General features: G+C 44.9%; 1 long non-coding RNA gene across 1 annotated transcript in view; it reads left to right on the top strand.

The window, feature by feature from the left end:
* Positions 1–13,025: 13,025 nt before the first annotated feature.
* Positions 13,026–19,870, top strand: part of LOC141097224 (uncharacterized) — a 115,272-nt gene continuing 108,427 nt past the window's right edge. Inside the window, exon 1 of the long non-coding RNA XR_012233884.1 lies at positions 13,026–13,102. This is a non-coding gene — a long non-coding RNA (uncharacterized lncRNA). The remainder of the gene's footprint in view (positions 13,103–19,870) is intronic.

The raw sequence follows: 19,870 nt of genomic DNA, 5'->3' as shown, positions 1-19,870 counted from the left end.
CTTCCTACTGTTAACCGATGTATCATGTGTAGGGTTGATAAGATAGCTTTGGGTAAGTGCTTATCCGAATAGCTGCCTCGGTAGCCTGGATACCTGGAGCACTCCCAATAATCAGCTGTTCGGCGCCGCAGCTGCATGTGTCACGGCTGTGTGACAGTCATAACACATGCATGGAGAGCCCAACAATCAGGCTTCGCTGAGACAGAGCTTCCAGCTGATGTGTACAGTTCACTCTGAGAGCACATCGGAGATGAAGTAGGAGGTGGCGGAAACCCTGATCGAAGTAGGGCCAGCAATCCTCTTCATCGGGAGCACATGTGCCATGCCAGGGTGTGACCCGGCTCCAGCCTTCACAGTGTTCACCCAATATGCTGTCGGGGAAATGCAGCGTCCCTTGCCACTTATCTGTAAAGTGGACAATCTCAGTAATTGCATTGGTAAGGACACGAGTGATGTTCCTGGACACATGCAGGTACAAGGTGGGGACGCCACACCGGGAGGAAAAGTGGTGGCTGGGGACCAATTCTGAATACTTTCTGTACCCACTCTACATCTGCATGTTTTCCCTCCAGCTCTGGCTTCATGGCTTGCACCAGATTGGAAAGTCAATACTCTAGCCTGTCACTAGACCACTGCTGCCTGTGATTAGCTCCAGTGATCAGGCGACTTGAGCAATATCTAACTAGAAGAAATATCTGATAATGAGCTTATGAAATCAGCCTTCCAGTGATCGAGGACCAGTATGATCACTTCCGATGCCAGGACAGACTGCAGAGAAGCCCTTATTGGATCCACAGTGTGCGTGGCACTGGAATATTTTTTTGCCACAATTTTACAAAATTGATGAAAATGGTGCATTTTTGTTCCGCAAAAAGAAAACCACTGCAGTGGCAATTGCCATGTGTGAGCTCGGCCCTATAGAGCAATTTTTATGCTGAATTTGAGCTGATCCTGAACTTACTGGAACCAAGAGCTGCACAGGTTTTGGCATCGTTCATACTCTGGCTCAAGGCAAACATCAAAAATAGAAAGCGTTTCACTTTCTTGTAAACTGGCAGATCGCAGGGTGTGTTCTGAACTGGAGTTTCTGGCTTGGAACATGTTTCTATAGTTAGGTGCTTATAAATAGTGATGTATGACTGATACAGCAGTAATCACCTCCTTACATAGTGTTTAGGGTTAGATTAACTCATGTTTACATTTTCCACAATCTGCAGTTGTTGCGTAGGTCCTGGCCCGGATCATCCTGTCTTTCTAGTTTTCTCAGTCATGTATCTATCGAAGAGATATGACTGAAAGTTTCTTGCTAAATCCCCAACAACATTGTTTTAATAGAAAAAAAAAAATGGAACTTTTGGACACAAGGTGTTTACCACTGCCCCTCCAGAAACTACCACTAATTATAGCATTTCTGACCCCTAGACACCACCTAGCAGTAGATCGATGGAGAGACTAAGGCTATGTTCACATGGAATTTTAGCACACGTTCAGTGGCTCTGTCGGGGCTTGTCAGAAGCACTGCAAAATGGTATTCGACTGTATCCGCTTATGGGGCCACTGACAGCAATGATGCAGATGGATTCCATGTACAGATAGGGCTGGAATTTGTGCAGCTAGTGGAGGCCTGGACATGACAGGAGTTTGAAATTAGGAGGTGGGGAAAGGGTTAATTGTAGGCATGAAGAGTGGGGGGGGAAAGGACATTACGTTTCATGGGATGAAAGTTATAGGGGAAGAGTAGTGTAGGCTACCTTTAGAAAGAGGAGGACACCCCTCCCCCACCTCAGACCATGGCTTCTTCCAAGGATTCAAGACCAGTGATCGTCCCTCCCACCCAACCTTAATATTTGATGGTGTGGGATTCAATTTGCTGTGTTTGTCTTGTCACCGCAGCTGGAGGTGAGGAGGTCAGGGATGGCCTTAGTTAACTGGGATTTGGGCACATCAGAGTGATGGTGACCCTCAATCAGGGTGGTTAGTTCCCGCTAGAATGGTTTCTGGGTAACAGAAAAGGTTATGCGAGCATTACTATGACAGTTTGTCAACACCGAGTTGGAGTTGTGCGACTGGGGAGTGTGTTAATTTGTACTGCCAGAGTTTTCTGGTTGGCCATCCAGGATCTCCTCTGCAAGAAGGGTGATTTAAGTTTTTGTTTTATTTATATTGTAATCAATAAAGGCTGCTGTGGCCATTATTCTCCATCGTCACAGTAATCAGTTATTCAATTATTTAGTACTGTATACAATTTTCAATACCCTAAGTCAGGGGTCTTTAAACTTTTTAAACAGGGAGCAAAGTTCACTGTCTCTCAGACCATTGGAGGGCTGGAATATAGTTTTAAAAAACTATGAACAAATTCCTATGTGCACTGCACATATCTTATTTTGAAGTGACAAAAACAAAACAGGAACAAATACAATATTTAAAAATGAAGAACAAGTAAAGTTAAATTAACAACTTACCGGTATTTCAATGGGAACTATGAGCCTGTTTTTGGATAATGAGATGGTCAATGTCCGGTCCCATATTTGTCACTGTTAGTTGTAACAAGTGAAGCAATTTTTCTCTTTCTTGATATTGTTTCCTAGGAATTCCAAATTGCTATTAGTAAAATACCTACATATATATACAGCACTACAAAAACAATATACCAACAATACAATTGCCCACACAGAGACATACAGACTGCACTGCACATAAGTGCAATTTGATCAGTGCCCATCAATGCAGCCAATATCATTTCTGCCTCACCAGTGCCCATATTGGTGGAACTCTGCTTTTACTGCAGGCTCAGACTGGTGTGGTGCAAGAGTCCCCAATAGGCAGGTAAATGTCCCCAATAGGCAGCATAGGTCCTGAATAGGTATGACAGACCAGATCCGACGGTAAAAAAAAAAAAAAAAAAAAAAAATACCAGTACTCACCTATGATCCCCGCTGCTCTGAAGAGGCACCCACTCGACTCCATCTTCTTCTGGCACAGGCGGCATGATATCATCAGGCCGCGCAGGTGGCGTGAAGACAATCATGTTGTCTGTGCTGCATACGGAGGGCTTCAAGTCTTCCAGAGTGGCAGCGCATCGCCTTTTCTTGCCGCCTTGTCATTACACCTGCGGTTACATGGTCTGCCAGCATTGAACTGTTGTGAAGTTCAATGCCTGCCAGGCCCAGGGGCCAGTGTAGCTGAGGTAGGAGGAACAGCTGCTCGGGGCCCCTTGCGACAGGCCGGATAAATGTCCTCGGTGGGCAACATGTGGCCCGCGGGCTGTAGTTTGAGGAAACCTACCCTAAGTCATGTTGTGCATCATTTTCAGGTATATACGCCGAGTTGAGGCGGATAGCAAGATGTGGTCAACTGTCTTGTGCCCACTTCCACTAGGCATATAATGATGAAATTTATGCTTGACAGAGCACACTGTGACTCCATCTGCATCATTACTGTCAAAGGCCATATCTGCGTGTACTGTACGTCAGAATCCCATTTTGCGGGACTCTGGATGTAAGCCCCGATAGAGCCACTGTATATGTGCTAAAACTCTATGTGAACATAGTCTAAAAACTAAGCATCCTTGTACCTCCTGTGTAAGGCAACATTCACACATACATCTGACATGTCCAAGTGCTGTTGTGTTTTTTTTTATCGGACAGCCCTCTGACCCACAGAGTAGAAAAGATATATTCCCACATCCTTTAAAATGGCTGCTCTGAGAGTGAAACCCATGTGACTAAAATCAGATCAGAATAGGATCTGCTCTCGCAAATCAGACTCTGACTTTATATTCTATGGGGTACGTGAGAAATGAATGTAAAATGGAAGCAAATCAGAAGGCTTCCATTTAGCATCTGTATCTTACGGATATGTTGCTTAGTGACAAATTTGTGTATCGCAAGGTAGTGGTGAAAAATTAAAATATAACCTTTAAATAATTAATAAAAGAAAGGGGAAAGTGGGGGCGGATGTGTCCCATGAGGGGTTTTGTATAACAGTTACGGACTGTCGTTTAAAAACAAAATTAAGGGTACTCCTGCAACCACCAAAGGGGGAGGATAAAATTAAGGCATTTGAAGGTCAAGAGACCAGGACTAAAGAACATAGATGACAATGGATCAGTATAGATCATATGACTATTGAATGATGGGGACATCAGGGACCCTAAGGGGAGAAGGTATCTGACTCTGTATCTCCCTAAGTTCATCCTGAGTTCTGCCTCACCGTGGGGGTTGGCACCCTAAAAACCACAAGAGATAGCACCCTCATTTCTCGACGGCTGACCCTAGGATGCCTTGTCTGGCCCTGGTTTGCAACCTTTATTATCAATTAACATAGAAGAGTGTAAAGGGCATGTCACACTAAGCGATATCGCTAGCAATATCGCTATAACGTCACTGTTTTTTGTGACGTTATAGCGATATCGCTATGTCTGTTACTTACCTCCGACCGCTCCCCCGCTGGTTATCGCTGATCGCGCAAGAACGTCCTGGACTGTTTCTCGTCATCGGCTTCCTGCTGTGACGATGAGCGACGTGTGGACGCGGGTGGGAGGACGTCTTCATCGCTTCGTCTGACACGTAATTAGCGACCCCCGTCCCCAGCGATGTCGCTGGTGAGATCTGCCTGTGTTGCAGCTCACTAGCGACCACTTAGCGATGTACCAGCGATCCTGACCGCGTCATATCGCTGGTCGGGATCGCTGGTACATCGCTAAGTGTGACAGTACCTTTAGCGTTTCATGTAGATAATAATCTTTATATAGCGTCAACATATTCCGCAGCACTTTACAATTTAACAGTTTCAAACATAACAGTCAAAAGTAACAACTTTAGCAATGATTACAGCTAAATAAAACGACCCTGCTCGTGAGAGCTTACAATCTACAATGAGGTGGGGGAGATACAAAGTACAGGCGTGTATTTACAATGATGGTCCAGCCATTTTGAGGGAGTGGGAGATACAATAGATAAGGATAGTGAATGGGCTACACATGCCACTTAAGGCCCTGTCACACTAAACGATGTCCCAGCGATCCCACCAACGATCCGACATGATGGGATCGCTGAGACATCGTTAGACAGCCCCAGCGACGCTGGATTCTAATGTAAACATCGGTTATCCAGGAGCCACGCGACTCCTGGATACCCGCTGTTTACCTTGGAAACCGGCGTACACGCTGGCTTCCAAGGTGAACATCGGGTATCTAGGAGGCGCGCGACTCCTGGATACCCGACGTTTACATTTGAAACCAGCGTCCAGCGTCACTGGTCTCTCGCTGCCACACGCAGCGATGCGCGCTGGGCAGCGGGAGACCAGCGATCGAAAAATGGCCCAGGCCGCTCGAGCACGATCAGCAATAACCGGCAGGGGTACGGATTAGTGCAGAGGTTAATCGAAAGTTGTTTGCAGAGCGTAGCAGTCAGTTAGGCTGATAGATATGAGGGAGGTGATGTAATGGGGTGCCACACTGTGGAGAGTTTTGTGGGTGAGAACAAGTACTTTGAATTGGATCCTATAAGGAATGGGCAGCCAATGTAACAACTGGTGAAGAGCAGACGTGTCCAAGTACCGATTAGCCAGATGGATGACCCTGGCTACAGCATTAAGTATGGACTGGAGAGGGGAAAGTCAAGTGATGGGGAGGCCAATTAATAGAGCATTACAGTAGTCCAGGCAGGAGTGGATCAGTGCGGGTTTTTGTTGCTTCAATGGTGAGAAAAGGGCGTATTCTAGAGATGTTCGGCGTCAGATTTCTGCCGCTGCACAGCAAGAATCCCGAGCCTTACTTCCAGCAGTCTCCCATTCCTCTCCAGCCGCAGAGGAGGTTGCTCAGCAAACTCGTCGGTCCAGGTGCTCTGCCCAGACCAGCTCCGTGGGTTTGCTTGCTGCTGCCACCTCTGGCGCAGCTATGACAATACATGCTGCTCAGCAGCGAGATTCTCCAGGGACAAAGTCTTCATGTCGGGCCACTGAGCATGCCTGTGGAGTGATCTCCCATTGGAGATCGAAGGTCACATGCTCAGGTCCTGCTCCTGTTCGGATTGGCCCATCTGAGAAGCCAGGAAGGTCCCAGATGCTCGCGGCTATAAAAGGTTTGCATGACCACTCGGCCATGCGCTAGGATAAGACTGTATTTACAGAGTATGTGGAGTGAGTGATGTATGCACGTATGAATGTCTCTGGTGAATGACTCATTAAGAAACCCCTACCCTTGGTACGAATGTGTTGTGCAGCCTAGCCTGCTAGCGCTCAGGCTTAGGTGTAGGTAGGACAGAGGTTGAGTTAGGCATCAGTCCTCACCAGGGACTCGGCACGCCTCAGTGCACGTGCTCCACTTCATAGCCAGCGTCTATAGCGGCGCTCGCGGCAGCGACGCCGCGCGCTCAGTGGGCCTAGAAGGACTCTAACCCCGTGTCCTTGGGGTAGAGCACTGTGCGCTCTATTGGCCGGGCTCTGTGAGCTAAACAAGCTCCGGCATTTACGCTCAGCGGTTGTGCGACTCTGTGCATTAACAGAGTTCGCACCTGTTCACATTGGGTGACGTAACCCATGTGTAACCGTTTTTACGCCGCTCTATTCTTCCGCCATTACTTAGCAGCAGTGTACCACCTCTGCACGGTGGACCCCGCACCTACTATTATCTTATAATTTGGTGCGTTCCGCCAGCCCTAACACTTTAGGTGTAAGCGGCAAGAGCGGGTAAGAGATTGCATATGGAATGTGAAGGCGAGATTGATGTCAAACATAACACCCAGACAGCGCGCCTGCTGCCGGGGTGTTATTATGGTGCTACCCACAAAGAGGGAAATGTCAGATTTAGGGAGGTTGATAGTTGGCGGGAGTAGAAGAAGTTCAGTTTTGGAAAGGTTGAGTTTCAGATAGAGAGCGGACATGATGTGGGAGACTGTGGACAGATAGTCACTGGCATTCTGTAGTACAGTGGAGGTAAGGTCAGGGGATGACGTATATAGTAGTGTGTCATCAGCATAAAGATGGTACTGAAAGCCAAATCTGCTGATGGTCTGTCCAATTGGGGCCGTGTAGAGAGAGAAGAGAAGGGGGGCAAGGACTGAGCTCTGAGGTACCCCAACAGTGAGAGGAAGAGGAGATGAAGTGGAGCCAGCGAACAAAACACTGAAGGAGGGTCAGCAAGGTAGGAAGAGAACCAGGAGAAAGCAGTGTCCTTAATGCCTAGTGACTGGAGCCTAGAGAGTAGAAGATGGTGGTCAACAGTGTCGAAAGCTGCAGAAAGGTTGAGGAGAATGAGCAGAGAGTGGTCACTATTACATTTTGCTGTCCGAAGGTCATTGGTCACTTTGATGAGTGCAGTTTCTGTCAAATGTAGTGGGCGGAAACCGGACTGTGATGGGTCTAGGAGGGAGTGAGTGGAGAGGTAGCGGGTAAGGCAGGAGCTAACCAGTCGCTCCAAGAGTTTAGAGATGAAGGGGAGATTGGAGACTGGTCTGTAGTTGTTTGTGCAGGATGGGTCGAGAGCGGGTTTTTTAAATAATGGAGTAATGATAGAGTGTTTGAAGGAGGAGGGGAAAATGACCGAGAAGAGAAAGAGATTAAAGATTGTAGTTAGTTGAGTTGTGATGACTGGGGAGAGAGATTGGAGGAGACGTGAGGGAATGGGGTCAGTAGTGCATGTAGTCGGACGAGAAGAAAAGAGGAGTCTGCAGACTTCTTCTTCTGTGATGGGATCAAATGTGGAGAGTGAGCCAGGGGAGATTCAGGGAGGGATAGGTGTCATTGCACTTGGTGGCTGGGAGCGGATTTCCTGACGGATATTATCTATTTTCTCTATAAAGTGGGAGGCCAGGTCATCTCATCAGCACAAATGTCAGTGATAGGGGCTTGTGCTTTGAACCTGAGGAGTGAGTGAAAGGTATAAAAAAGTTTTTTGGGGTTGGATAGTGAGGAGATCAGGGTGGTGAAGTAGGTCTGTTTTGCAAAGTGAAGGGCAGAATTAAAGGTTCTTAACATGAATCTGAAGTGGATAAAGTCTTCTGGTGTGCGAGTTTTCCTCCATAAGCATTCAGCACTGCTAGAGCATCGCTGGAGAAGTCAAGTTTGCGATGTGAGCCAGGGCTGTTTTACTCTGTGCTTGGAGGTTTTGTGGGTGAGTGGAGCTACTTGGTCAAGGGTGCTTCTAAGAGTGTCGTTGTAGTGATGTACAGCCAGATCAGGACAAGAAAAAGAGGAGATTGGGGACAATGATGAGTGTAGGGAGTCTGCAAGTGTATGAGGGTTAATGGCTTGTAGATTTCTGAATGTGTGGTAGTTAAGGTAGGAGTGTCTGGGGTGGGCAAGGATTTGTGATTTTGAAGGCCAGAATGTTGTGATCAGAGAAGGGAAGCGGTGAGTTATTTAGGTGGGAGATTGAACAGAGCTGGACAAAGATCAGGTGAAGGGTGTTACCATCTTTGTGTGTTTCAGAGGTTGAGAGCTGTGAGAGGCCAAGAGAAGGTTTTAGTGATAGAAGGTGGGATGCAGCTGTGGAAGTGGGGTTGTTAATGGGGATGTTGAAGTCTCCCAGGATAAGGGTTGGGAGTTCTGAGGACATAAAGTGCGGCAGCCAGGCTGAGAAGTGGTCACGGAATTTGGTGGGTGAGCCATGAGCCTGGGGCCGGTATATGACCGCTACTCTGAGGGAGAGGGGACGGAAGAGCCTGATGGTGTGGACCTCAAAAGAAGGGAATGAAAGTGATGGAGCTGGGGGGATGACCTGGAAAGTGCATTGTGGGGACAGGAGTATGCCGACTCCACCACCAAGTCTGTTTGTGGGTCTCGGGGAATGGGAGAATTGTAAGCCACCATGGGAAATGGCAGCAGGGGAGACAATGTGTCACAATCCTGAATTCAGTGAGGGCCAGCAGATTAAGAGAGTTGTTCAGAAAGTAGTCGTGCAGGAAAGGAAGCTTGTTACATACAGACTGCGGATTCCAGAGGGCACAATTAAAAGAAGGAGATGAGGGAGTGCAAGTAATATTAATAAGGTTAGTAAGGTTTTGATATGAGGTAAAGTAGGGGTTGAGGGATGGTGGACCAGGGTTGGGGGAAATGTCCCCCAAAATCAGTAGAAACAGAAAGATAAAGAGTAAGTAGCTATTGGAATTGTAAGAAGTTTTTTTGTGCAATGTGTTTGGGCAAGATGGGCTAAGGTTTTTCAGGAAGGTGAGAAGTGCATGGGAGCTGTACATGGGAGAGGAATGTATAGAGGGGCTGATGTGTATGAGTCGTGATGGAGGAAGGATGGGGTGGTGAAAGTGGATGGCAAGGGAACACAGGAGGATAGAAATAATGGACATGGATAATAGGGAGTACAAGGTGTGATTTACCTGTCTCCTGCCCTGCCTAACTGCCATGGAATAACTGCTTCTTCTGTATGCTTTGCTGAGGGGATGCGCGTGCAAGCACTCCACACTGCGTGCACCCCTTAGAATCCAACTAAATATATAGGCCACACTACAGGGTCAGGAGAAAGAGATTGTGGGAGCTGGTTTGGGATAATTTGGCAGCTGGAGCCAGCACATCAGGGGGTGGTTAGATGATCAAAGATGTTGGGCCTTGCTACATCTATATGCTACAGCACCTCCCCCCAGATAACATCATCTAGAGTGATCCCAGTCATGAATACAAATCAGTAAGCATTAAATACAATGCAACAAATTAATTATGCTAAAGATTTAGCAGGCACATTAAAATATGTTGCAACATGGTAAAGCAGCAGATGACAGACAGCAAGCAGAGGTGGGGAGTTGTACCATTAGAATATATTGCAGCACATGAGACAGCAAGCAGAGGTGGGGAGTTGTACCATTAGAATACATTGCAGCACATGAGACAGCAAGTAGAGGTGGGGAGTTGCACCATTAAAATATATTGCAGCACATGAGACAGCAAGCAGAGGTAGGGAGTTGTACCTGTGTGAAGAGAGAAGATGAATCATAGAAACGTAGAGTTGGAAGGGACCTCCTGCTGCTGTCCAGCCTCTGTTTAAAGACTTCCATTGAAGGAGAACTCCACTCCACTCCACTCATTGATCACTCTGTCAAAAAGTTTTTTCTAATATCTAATCTGTGTCTCCTCCCATTCAGTTTCATCCCATTGCTTCTAGTCTTTCCTTGTGCAAATGAGAATAAAGATGATCCTTCTACAATGTGACAGCCCTTCTTATATTTGTAGACAGCTATTAAGTCTCCTCTCAGTCTTCTCTTTTGCAAGCTAAACATTCCCAAATCATGCAACCTTTCTTCATAAGACAGGGTTTGCAGACTGGTCACCATTCTGGTCGCACTTATCTGAACTTGCTCCAGTTTGTTGATGTCTTTTTTAAAATGTGGCACCCAAAACTGGACACAGCATTCCAGATGAGGTCTGACCAAAGAGGAGTAGAGGGCAATAATGACTTCACGTGATGTAGACTGTATGCTTCTGCTAATACATCTTAGAATTGCATTTGCCTTTGTTGCTGCTGCATCACACTGTTGACTCATATTCAGTCTGTGATCTATTAGTATACCCAAGTCTTTTTCACATGTGCTGTTGATTAGCCATATTCCTCCCATTCTGTATATGCTTTTTTCATTTTTATTGCCCACATGTAGCACTTTGCATTTTTCTCTGTTACATGAATGTTAATTCTTTGCCATGGAATAACTGCTTCTTCTGGATGCTTAGCTAATGGGATGCTTTGCTGAGGGGATGCGCGTGCAAGCACCCCACACTGCATAGGGAGTGAGAGGGTGATGAGAGAGGGTGATGATAGAGGCATAGATGATAGAGAAATGTTGAAGAAGGAAAAAATTGGCACTGCAGTATGAAAGCCTATCTTATATCCTGTAGCTGTCCCTGCCTATCCAGTGGAGGTTAGCACCCTAAAGTGGCTCCCCCACTCCGCAGCGGCTCACTCTCTCTCTCCCTAATCTGGGACAGTACTCTACAAGAAGCAACCAAAGATGAGGGTCTAATTGAGACCTGTTGGTGTCTGAGTTCTCAGGCGATGAATCCACCTTGTTTCACACTGCAGTACCATTTGATTCCAGTTCCCTCCCTTATTTCATTAAAAGACTTTATTCTTAAGCCCCCATCACACATAGCGATCTCACTAGCGAGATCGCTGCTGAGTCACAAGTTTTGTGACGCAACAGCGATCTCACCAGCGAGATCGCTGTGTGTGACACTGACCAGCGACCGTCCCCCTGCCGGTTATCGCTGATTGTCCTAGAATGGCCAGGACATTTTTTTGATAGCTGGTCTCCTGTTGGCCAGCACGCATCGCTGCGTGTGACAGGCGGGAGACCAGCGATCTGGCGCTGGTAACTAAGGTAAACACAGGGTTTCTAAGCAGCGCACAGCGCTTAGAAACCTGATGTGTACCTTAGTTACCAGCGCTCTGGTGCAGGGAACTGGTAACCAAGGTACATATTGGGTTTCTAAGTGCCGCGCACCGCTTAGAAACCCGATGTGTACCTTGGTTACCATCTCCCTGCACCAGCTCGCTGGTAACTAAGGTACACAGTGGGTAATTAAGCGACGTGCGTTGCTTGTTACCCCCGTGTTGCTGGTGCTGATCGCTGGTGAAGCTGCCTGTTTGGCAACTCACCAGCGATCATGTAGTGACACACCAGCGATCCTGACAAGGTCATATTGTTGTTGGGATCGCTGGTGCGTCGCTATGCGTGACGGGGCCCTCAATGTATGTGTTTTTTTTAAGCCTTTCATACTATTGGATTAATAATGGATATGTGTCTTATTGACATCTCTCCATTATTAACCAGGCTTAATGTCACCTTACAATAGCAAGGTGAAATTAACTCCTTATTACCCCATATGCCACCCTTTACAGGGCAATGGGAATAGAGAGGCTAAGTGCCAGAATTAGCCCATCTTACAGATGCGCCTTTTCTGGGGTGGCTGGGAGCAGATGTTTTTAGCTGGGGGGGCAATAACCATGGTCCCTTTCTAGGCTATTAATATCTGCCCTCAGTCACTATCTTTCCTTCTCTGTCGGAGAAAATTGCGCGGGAGCCCACACAATTTTTTTTCTGTGAATTAATTCTTTAATTTAACACCTACAGCTCCATTGTTTTACAAACACACACACACTAATAACATTTTTAGTTAGGGACATATATAAATAACTGATATGCAATGGTGTACTGTATGTAAACCATGTGTCATATCCTGTTGGATTTTGCAATGATTTTACAAAAGCCGACAAATGAATTACTGGCTATTCCACTATGTATCTCTCTATGAAATATAAAGATATATATATATATATATATATATATATATATATGTGTGTCACCTATTCTATGTGTATACTTGTATTATATCTTTTGTACTATAACATGTCAGTGTGATTTTATTGTATAGCCGCATATGAATTGCCGGCTTTTCAAAAGGCCACCGGTGCGTAAAAATCGGACAGCACTCGCATGGTGCGAGTGCTGTCCGATTTTTTTCTTGCACCCATTCACTTGCATTGACGAGTCTCGTCCGAGAATTGCAGCAATACGCAGCATGCTGCGATTTTTTTTCAGTCCATTTTCGGCTGAGAAAAAACTTGCAAATGAGATGTCAACTATTGAATAACATCGGTCCAAGTGCAATCCTATTTTTTATCGGATTGCACTCGTCCGTATTTCTGGCGAGTATGAGCCCTAATAGTTATGCTATATGCTGCAATAGTAGGTATGTTTGCACTATATCCACCCCTCCCATAAAACTCTTCTTGTGCTAGAAGAAATAGTTTTCAGTTAATGAATAAAAACACAACATTTGCTCAGGTGCCTTGTATAAGGACCAATGGCAATTCTATATATATTATCCTGTTTATAATTACTGTGCAGCAGAGACTGAAAGAGCAGGAATTAATCAGAAGGCTGTAAATGTTGACCTCTGCTCTTTAACTTTGTCATTAGATAACAGTTTATCATGCTCTTTTACAACATAAAAGAAATGTAGTGCCGCCTCATTGTAGTGGCGCTGGGGGTCATAGTGCTCCTGGGGGCGTAATTATAGTATTTATATAGCGGTCTATGGGAAAACAGAGCTCCTAGCCTGGTGAACTTTATATCCTACAGACAGAACTTCCTCAAAGGTACAGTAAAGTTTTACACACCCAGTGGGATTATTTTCATTTTATATTAACCAATGAGTTTTTTTTTTACTTGCACTTTTATTGTGTTTTTTTACTCTGTTTTTTTGTCAGGTCATGTCTTAAATACATTTGCTGTGATTTTTTCTATTTCCTGGTATTTGGCTTTGGCAAATCTTTATTGATACAGTCATATGTGGATTATATGGGCCTTTAGTATATTTCAGCAGCAGAAACGCACTAAAACACATGCAATTCTATGGGATCTCCACATAAAACTCAGCGCACCCGTAACAAAAGTAGACATGCTGTGAATTGCAAACACGCACCATGGGTCAGTTTACGCTGCTGGGGGGAAAAAGCATCAGATTTGTATAAATCCCATCCCCTTCGCTGGAAATGTAAGATGCTGCGCAGTAAAGATGCTTAAGGACTGTTTTGCTGTTTAGTTCCCAGAAGACTTAATTTCTCTTCCCTCCTTGAGAGATGTCTGTAAACACAGCCTTTATCATTTTCTTTGGTAACCCCTTCAGGACACAGCTAATTTAGACCTTGGGGACACAGTTTTGTTGGCTGATACCTTCCCTTTGTCTAACCAGTTACATGTTGCAGTCACTGTTGACCAAATCTTGGCAATTTCTTCTTCAACAAGTCCAAAGGTAGAAACTGAATTACAGGTGCAGGAGGGAAAGCGATGCATGCTGTGAGGGGATTAGACGAAAATATCCTGATGGATGTGATTGATATTTTTGTTGAAAATACGTGTCAAGATCATCATTGCTGAGTATGGTGATGGGGCTGTACTTTAGAGCTCAGGAAAGAGAGTAAAGTTTTGAAGAGTCGTTTTGTATTATCAGATAGTTGTAGGATTCGGCCAGGACAGTAGTCGTGGCCGAGGACACCAGGGCCCTGGTGTCCTGGCCTCCTCCCACAAGGAAAATTGTTAGCTTCTGCCAGCATGCCTGTTTGGGGTTCTGGTTCACCGTCAGGGATCCCACTGCAGTGTTGCACAGCTCCTTTACACTAAGTTTTGTTGCATAGGGTGGAAAGAACGGACACAGAAGCCAGTTGAGATGCCAAACAAACAACTTTACTTTTCTCTTCAACGGTCCCAGTTACATCAGTAACATTACAGTCCACACAGCATTCCTCCTGCGCTTTCCCTTTCCTTCTTTGTCCTCACGCACATCACGGGGTAGTAGCGCCCTAGGCGGTACCGCAGCATCACTTCTGTAGGACCTCAAGACTCTTGGACCACGTAATTCTCTCCTCCACTCGCTGCTGTAATAAACCTTAGCTCCCGGGGTGCTCCGGTCTCATCCAGCACCCGTCTGACTGTGCCCATGCTTTTTTCTTCTTTAAGAACGTTACATCGCTGCTATGTCGTTCTGGGCCTAGAACCCTTGTGGACACTTCGGGCATGCTCGCCCTTCTAACCTGTTTATATATCCTGCACTCACTTACTCCATAGCAACTCCTCCTACAATTAACCCCCTATAAACATTCTATCAACTATACCTATGAGGCCCACTAGTATGACCCCATCTAGTGGCTCACAACAGAACTACACTTACCCTATGTACAAGAACTATCTACTAAAGTGCCCTCTTCTAATGTCCCCAAAAGGATGCACTGACTTACCCCAAGCTGTACATAAATATTAATATACATCACGTAACATAAATACAGTCTCCAAAGCATTGTAATACATATATAGATGTGGCAGTACCAATCAGACAAACAATGGTAATACACTATAAGTGTAGCAGTACCATAGAATGATTACATCTGTACTTTATTTTTAACATATTTACATTAGGACTTCTTAAGGGGAGGGTGACATTAAAGGGCATCTTCCTTCAATCCCCTTCATTGTGACATGATAAGGGTTGTGAAATAGGCTTTTTTTTGGACAGATATAACTGCTTCAAAGTTTTGAAAACAAACTTAGAGTGGATAAAGTCTTCTGCTGAAAGTGATTTTCTCCATTGCAGCTCAACCCTCCTAGAGCACCACTGGAGAAAACATGTTTGCAGCGAGCGGCCAAGGTTTCCACTGTCTTCTGCTAAGTATGGCTATGTGGTAGAAAACAGTAGAACCCCCTCAAGTGACCACTTATTGGAGTTTACACCCTTCTGGGAATTGATATATATGAGTATAGTAATGATTTTTACGCTACAGGATTTTCCAGAAACAGATACGCAGTGGAAGTAGGAGAGTGAAAATGATAGCTGCAGTTTAGGCACATTGTGGGGCTCAGAAGGGAGGGGGCATTTAGATTTAGGAGAGCGCAGATTTTGCTAGATTTCTTTAGGTGGGAGCCATGTCGCTTTTGCAGAGGCTTTGTGCTACCAGTAATATGGACCCCCTATATTTCTGTTAACAGGTGACAGACCCAAGTGGGTACTTGTTTTTTGTGGGTTGAGTTGAAAGCTAAATATCTGAAATGTGATGAAACCGCGGACAGATCCATTCACTAATGAGGCAGGCGGAGTTACTCTGGACTTTGTTCACTATATCAGTGGTCGTAACCATGGATACCTAAGGTCCGCAATGCCTGCACATGAGGAAAGAAACATAGCAAATCAAAAAAACTATACTAAATTTTTAACTGGAGGTACTTGCTAATATTATTATTATTACACCTACTACATATTGGGATAGGATCTTGGAGAAGGGAATACCCCTTTAAGTAGGCCCAAGCAGGAAATAAGATGGATTCCACAGATTTAAAATCTGCCATCTTAGTAAAGGACAATTGCAGGACACAACAGCAGCCTCCAATTGTAAGGCTGGAGTCACACATAACCATTAAAAAAACTGTCCCATTTTAACGGTCCGAAATCGCACAAAGGTATCTTAACCATTGATCCGTTTTTGATGCGATTTTTCTTAATTGATGCGATTTTTATCGCATGTAAGGATCCGTTTGACATCCGTCTGGCGAGATTTTCTCGCAGGATGCTGCGATTGTCTCGGTCCGAGGATCGGATCCGATCAAAAATCGCATGATGGGAGCTGCCCCATAGAATAACATTGGGACGAATGCAATGCGATTTTTTATCGCATTGCATTCGTCCGATTTAATCGCCAGTGTGACCCCGGCCTCAGAAGTGGAATTGGAACAAATTATCAAGGTGAATAACAGCAGCCACTATTGGTCAAACTGTAGAAAAACAAGAGGAAACAAGGGGTTAATAGGAGCCACCTCCCATCACAAATTGATCACCATCAGGGATTGACTTACAATTTAACATTTTAATTTACCGTATGTTTTCATAAAAAAATAATGCAGTGTTCACAAAGGGATCATTAAAAAACTGTTCATAATATGGCTGTGTATATTAACTTGACTTTACAAATAGCCTTTTCAGAAAGGAAAAGGACAGTAAAGCCGGGGTCACACAAGCGAGTGTGATGGAGAAACTCTCACGAGTCTCTCGCATCAATACCCGGCGACACTCGGGACCGGAGTGTGCGACTGAATAGAAAAACATGCAGTCACACACTCCGGTCCTGAGTTTCTCGCATCACCCTCGCAAGTGTGACCCCGGCCTAAGTCTTGTGCTACCTATAGGGGATAGCAATTCTAACATTCAATTTTGAATGTTAACCTCTTCACCCCCCCCAAGACTGTTTTCACCTTCATGACCAGGCCACTTTTTTCAAATCTGACCACTGTCACTTTATGAGGCTATAACTCTGGAATGCTTGAACGGATTCCACTGATTCTGAGGCTGTTGTCTCGTGACATATTGTATTTCATGATAGTGGCAAAATTTCTCCGATGTGACTTGCGTTTATTTGTGAAAATATTGGAAATTTGGCAAAAATTTTGCAATTTTCAAACTTTTAATTCTTATGCCCTTAAATCAGAGAGTTATGTCACACAAAATAGTTAATAAATAACAATTCCCCCATGTCTACTTTATATCTGCATCATTTTTGAAACATAATTTTTTTGTTTGGACCTTATAAGGGTTAAAAGTTTATCACCAATTTCTAATTTTTCCAACAAAATTTACAAAATCATTTTTTTAGGGACCCATCACATTTAAAGTGACTTTGAGGGCCCTATATGGCAGAAAATACCCAAAAGTGATACCATTCTAAAAACTGCATCCCTCACAGTCCTCAAAACTACATCAAGAAGTTTTTATTAACCCTTCAGGTGCTTCACAGGAATTAGTGGAATGTGGAAGGAAAAAATGAACATTTTAGTTTTTTCATAAAAATTTTATTTTAACCCCAAATTTTTATTTTTACAAGCTTAACAAGGAGAAAATGCACCATACAATTTGTTGTGCAATTTCTGCTAAGTACGCTGATGCCCAATAGTTGTTTATTTATTTACAGTTAGGTCCATATATATTTGGACAGAGACAACATTTTTCTAATTTTGGTTCTAGACATTCCCACAATGAATTTTAAACAAAACAATTCAGATGCAGTTGAAGTTCAGACTTTCAGCTTTCATTTGAGGTTATCCACATTAAAATTGGATGAAGGGTTTAGGAGTTTCAGCTCCTTAACATGTGCCACCCTTTTTTTAATGGGACCAAAAGTAATTGGACAGATTACATAATTGTAAATAAAATGTTCATTTCTAGTACTTGGTTGAAAACCTTTTGTTGGCAATGACTCCCTGAAGTCTTGAACTCATGGACATCACCAGACGCTGTGTTTCCTCCTTTTTGATGCTCTGCCAGGCCTTCACTGCGGTGGTTTTCAGTTGCTGTTTGTTTGTGGGCCTTTCTGTCTGAAGTTTAGTCTTTAACAAGTGAAATGCATGCTCAATTGGGTTGAGATCAGGTGACTGACTTGGCCATTCGAGAATATTCCACTTCTTTTCTTTAATAAACTCCTGGGTTGCTTTGGCTTTATGGTTTGGGTCATTGTCCATCTGTAGTATGAAACGACGACCAATCACTTTGGCTGCATTTGGCTGGATCTGAGCACACAGTATGGCTCTGAATACCTCAGAATTCATTCGGCTGCTTCTGCCCTGTGTCACATCATCAATAAACGCTAGTGACCCAGTGCCACTGGCAGCCATGCATGCCCAAGCCATCACACTGCCTCCGCTGTGTTTTACAGATGATGTGGCATGCTTTGGATCATGAGCTGTACCACGCCTTCGCCATACTTTTCTTTCCATCATTCTGGTAGAGGTTGATCTTGATTTCATCTGTCCAAAGAATGTTCTTTGAGAACTGTGCTGGCTTTTTTAGATGTTTTTTAGGAAAATCCAGTCTAGCCTTTTGATACTTGATGCTTATGAGTGGCTTGCACCGTGCAGCGAACCCTCTGTATTTACTTTCATGCAGTCTTCTCTTTATGGTAGATTTGGATATTGATACGCCTACCTCCTGGAGAGTGATGTTCACTTGGTTGACTGTTGTGAAGGGGTTTCTCTTCACCATGGAGATTATTGTGCGATCATCCACCACTGTTGTTTTCCGTGGGCGCCCAGATCTTTTGCATTGATGAGTTCACCAGTGCTTTCTTTCTTTCTCAGGATGTACCAAACTGTAGATTTTGCCACTCTTAATGTTGTAGCAATTTCTCGGATGGGTTTTTTCTGTTTTTGCAGCTTAAGGATGGCTTGTTTCACCTGTATGGAGAGCTCCTTTGACCGCATGTTTCCTTCACAGCAAAACCTTCCAAATGCAAGCACCACACCTCAAATCAACTCCAGGTCTTTTATCTGCTTAATTGAGAATGATATAACGAAGGGATTGCCCACACCTGTCCATGAAATAGCCTTGGAGTCAATTGTCCAATTACTTTTGGTCCCTTTAAAAACAGGGTGGCACATGTTAAGGAGCTGAAACTCCTAAACCCTTCATCCAATTTTAATGTGGATACCCTCAAATGAAAGCTGAAAGTCTGAACTTCAACTGCATCTGAATTGTTTTGTTTAAAATTCATTGTGGTAATGTCTAGAACCAAAATTAGAAAAATGTTGTCTCTGTCCAAATATATATGGACCTAACTGTATATATGTGTGGGTCGCCCTCCCAGGGCCGTGGGGTACTCGGTACCGGGCCGGTGTCAGGGGGAAGTGTCACAGCGGCGGTGACCCGGTCCGTGGCCCTGGGCGCCCAATATCAATGTTGTTTTTTGGTAGTTAATAGGTTAATAGTTCGTGACGCCACCTGTGGTGTTCGGCAAGGGAGGTGTTAAGCCGACGCAGCATGCAGATCCACTGGGACTGATGGTGTAGTGCAGCAAGGATGGTGTAGCTCCCCACAGGTGGAGCTGTAGTCCCAGGGCAGTGTAGGTGCAATGGATCTGGAGAAGTGCAGGATGGTGTGGATGCTGGTACCCAGATGTAGCGGTGCTGAAGGTGTTAGCAACGAAGGAATGGAGGACACTAGAGCTTGCTGTTTCAAAGCTTTACTCACAGTTCGTGGTACACACTGGTGCCTGCCTCCGTGCCGTGTCCTCCGGGGTAAAGACTCAATCAACCTCCCGGGCAAGTCAGGGCTCTCCTCTCCAACACTCCGCCAACATGTACCTTTCCTGAACGACTCCTCCAATGCCCCTTGTGGTGTGAAGCACTCCAGTACTTAGTAACCCTGGAATGCCTCCTAACTAGATGTTCTTAGAACTTTACTTGCACGGCAGACAGCTGTAGCCTGCTTCCGGGACGCCTCACTCCCTGTTCTCTATCTGTGTTGCTGTTGTGCCTCAAGTCTTGGATGGGAGTAATGCATTTACAGCCAACTACTCCACCGGTGTCTGCTGCAGAACCATAAGTGTCCATAT

This window comes from Dendrobates tinctorius, unplaced genomic scaffold (assembly GCF_039654945.1).
Source record: "Dendrobates tinctorius isolate UK_male_01 unplaced genomic scaffold, ASM3965494v1 ptg000083l, whole genome shotgun sequence".
Taxonomy (NCBI): Eukaryota; Metazoa; Chordata; class Amphibia; order Anura; family Dendrobatidae; genus Dendrobates; species Dendrobates tinctorius.
The sequence above is the reverse complement of the archived record's forward strand: the minus strand, read 5'-3'. Positions and strand labels throughout refer to the sequence as shown.